The sequence below is a fragment of the Octodon degus genome, unplaced genomic scaffold (assembly GCF_000260255.1).
Source record: "Octodon degus isolate 3935 unplaced genomic scaffold, OctDeg1.0 scaffold00059, whole genome shotgun sequence".
Lineage (NCBI taxonomy): Eukaryota > Metazoa > Chordata > Mammalia > Rodentia > Octodontidae > Octodon > Octodon degus.
In genome coordinates, this window is record NW_004524635.1 from 12,483,968 (window position 1) to 12,487,225 (window position 3,258).

The 3,258-nt window shown below is 35.6% G+C and overlaps 1 protein-coding gene across 1 annotated transcript in view; it reads left to right on the top strand.

The window, feature by feature from the left end:
* The window catches only part of Stt3b (STT3B, catalytic subunit of the oligosaccharyltransferase complex), a 103,471-nt gene that overhangs the window by 21,370 nt on the left and 78,843 nt on the right, over nucleotides 1-3,258 (top strand). The window lies entirely within an intron of this gene.

The following is a 3,258-nucleotide window of genomic DNA, read 5'->3' on the forward strand; positions in this document are numbered from 1 at the left end:
CACATATACTTTAAAAAGACCTTTACAGAAATATTTGTTCATATTTTGTTAGAATATACAGCCTCTTAATATTCACAATCTCAACTGGAAACAAAACCAAAAGTCCTACAGTAGTAATAATGAATTATAGTAGTCATAAAGGGGAATACTGGGGCTGGGAAGATGGCTCAGTAGAATAAGCGCTTCCCTGGCAAGTGAAAGGGCCTGAGTTCAATCCTTGGTTCCCCAAAACAAAACAAAAAAATCCAATAAAGGGGAGTACTACTAAATAGTAAAGAGGAACACATTGCTGCTGTATGAATAAACTCCCAAAAACTAGGTGGAAGAAGCCCTACATATTTCTGATTCCACTTATGTGCAGAGAAATATATGGTAAAAAAAGTGTTTGAAAAGGGGAGAATGATTAGAAAGATTCATGTGAGAACTTTCTGGAGTGATGATTTTGACTGATAGTGATATTAATGTTCAGTTATCAAAACTCATATGTAATTTGTGAATTATAATGCATGTAAATTATGCTTCAGATTGTTTTAAATGGGCCCCCACTTTATTTTTTTCATAATTTTATTGAGAGATAGCCAGATTTTTTAATGATAAAAAAAATCAGTGCATTATCCTTAGTACCTTCTATACTCTTTTCTGCTTGATTATATTTGCTTGTTTGTGTTCATGCTACAGGATTATTATGATCAGCTACGTGGGGCCAGAGACATAATTTTCCTATGGTTCTTAGAAATGTGAACTTACCTGTAGAATGTCCAGCTTTATTAGTTCTGAGGTGAAAAGTTGTTTGAGAATATAACTTATTCATAGGTTAATACCTGTATTTTATGGTTGTATTTTCAAGAAAAAAAATTGCATTACAGAATCCTTTTTTTCTTTTTTTTTTTTGGAATGCCTTCAAGGCATGACTGGCTATCTTGTGTTGTGGGGATCGAACCAAAGCAACTGGAGCCTGACTGCTTTGTTGAAGCAGCCACTTAAAGAACTGAGCTACGGGGCAGGCCCCCAGAATCCTTTTTTTCTTTGTGTGGCTTGGCTTTTTGTTTTCTAGAATTTATAAAAAGATACCTATTTAAGTGTCAGTAGTATATTCTGCTCTAATTATAATTTTTCCAACCACAGTTTGGAATAATGTGATATTTGTGTTTGTAAGTCCAAATTTTAAAATGGAATTTAAAAATAAATGTTGCTTCCTTTCCTTAAATGAAAACTATTAATCCTATGTGCTTTTGAATCTTTTCCTGCCACATTTTAGTTTTGAGGTAGAAATGAGATCACATTGTTTTACCATTTTGACTTAAAAAGCCCTTTAAAGCACAAGAGAAATTTAAAGTAGAGCCAAGTGATTATATAACATTTTGTGTAACTAATACTGTATTTTGATTTTTTTGTTTTCTGTAATGAAAATACTAATTTTTAAAGGAATGGCTAATTCAAGTACTTGAAAAATATCATTTGGATTCTCCAAAACTACCTCAAGCACTGGTTCGTCTTCTAGAACGAGTATAGCTTTTCTAAAATCAACTCAGGTTTTCTGGTGCTGGTGTATCTTAATTTCTTCTCCAAGTAGTTGCCTTCTTCTTTGACACATGTTTGGGAATAAAGAATTTCAGAACTCTACACTATTTGCCTCACCACTTTCATGCACGCTTACCTGTAAGAGAGTCCTCGTTTTAATTAGACTCTCAGAGACCCTTACTCAAAGGCAAACCCTACCTCTGTCTGTTTGAGATTTTTATATTGCTGACCGCTGTTTTTGCCAGTGTTCTGGAAGCATACTCTAAAATTGCTAAGAAATTATTCCATGTTGAATGTTTGCCTTACTAGCAAAGTGTATTTGATGGTCTTTTTTCATTGTTTTTACTCTCTTTTGACCTTTTTGGTTGTAGAATTAAATCATGATTTTTGGGTTCCACTGACCGATCTCTGCTTCTGTGTTTCAAACTATCCCATACACAAGTGTAAGAATAATGAAGAAGAAATAATCCCTTCAGCATACCTGATTTTTAAAATATTTATTTAGTAGGGTTGCAGGTCAAACACAGGGCTTTGTGCATGCAGGGCAAGTGCTTTTATCTCTGATCTACATGCCCATATCTGATATTTGTTATGGAATTTTTGGTCAGAATATAGTTTTTCCCAATTACATCAATATTGTGGGGAATATAAACTTCTTGGCAAGATGCTTAGAAATGCCAGAATCTAAAAGTGTGGCAGCTTGCATTTCATTTGCTAACTATTCTGCCTTGGCTCTTATTTCTAGTTCTGTTGTAATCCTTGACATGGTAGCTAGCTATAAAACATGTGAAAAGAAAAGAGCAAGATGCTTATTACAGAAAAAAGTCACGATCCAGGCATGGTGCCGCATGCCTGTAATCCCAGCATTACGGAGGCAGAATCAAGAGGATCACTATGAGTCCAAACTGTGTAGTGAAATTCTGTATCAAAAATAATAGAAATATAAGTAGATAAGTCACAGTAAACATTTTAACAGAATTCATTAAATTGCTTTTATTTTTTTTTAATTTTTGTATTTGGTACAGGTTCTGACTACTCAGCTTGGACTCACAGTGATGCTCCTGTTTTCAGCCTCCCCAGCACTGGTATTACAGTGCATGCACTACCATGCCTGAACTCTGTCACCAGCACAGTGTGCCCAGGGGTGGGGCCAGCACAGAATGTGATGCTGGGATCAAACCCTGGTCCCTGTGCTTGCCTAAGCAGGCATTTAGTCTGCTGAACTATCTTGCGGGTCCTTTATTGAATTTCAATAACTGCTTTATTTTAGTTTAAGAACAGATATTGACATACTTTTAATCAAAACTTAATTGAGGAAATGGTATTTCTAGTTCTGTTTAGAATTGTTACTTTTGTCTCCCAATTGCTGGAAGTAAAATCAGATTTTAACTTTTTTTTTTTAATGTGTTTAGTACAGGATCTACAGGGTCTCACTATGTAGATCAGACTTGTAGTGATCCTCCTGTTTTCAGCCTCCCAAGTATTGGGATTATATGCGCATGCACCATAAGTCACAGTCTTAGCATGCCCCAGGGGCAGGGCTGGCAGGGCACCCTGGGGATCAAACTTCAGCTGCTGTGTTCTGCCTAAGCAGGCGCTTTAGTCTGTTGAGCTATCTGGCCAGCCCAGATTTAACTTTTAAACTCATGAGATTTTGTTTGTGTAGTTTTGTGATTTAAAACCAGGACCTTAGCATTAAGGTATATCCCCAGCCATTTTATTTTTTAAAAATATTTT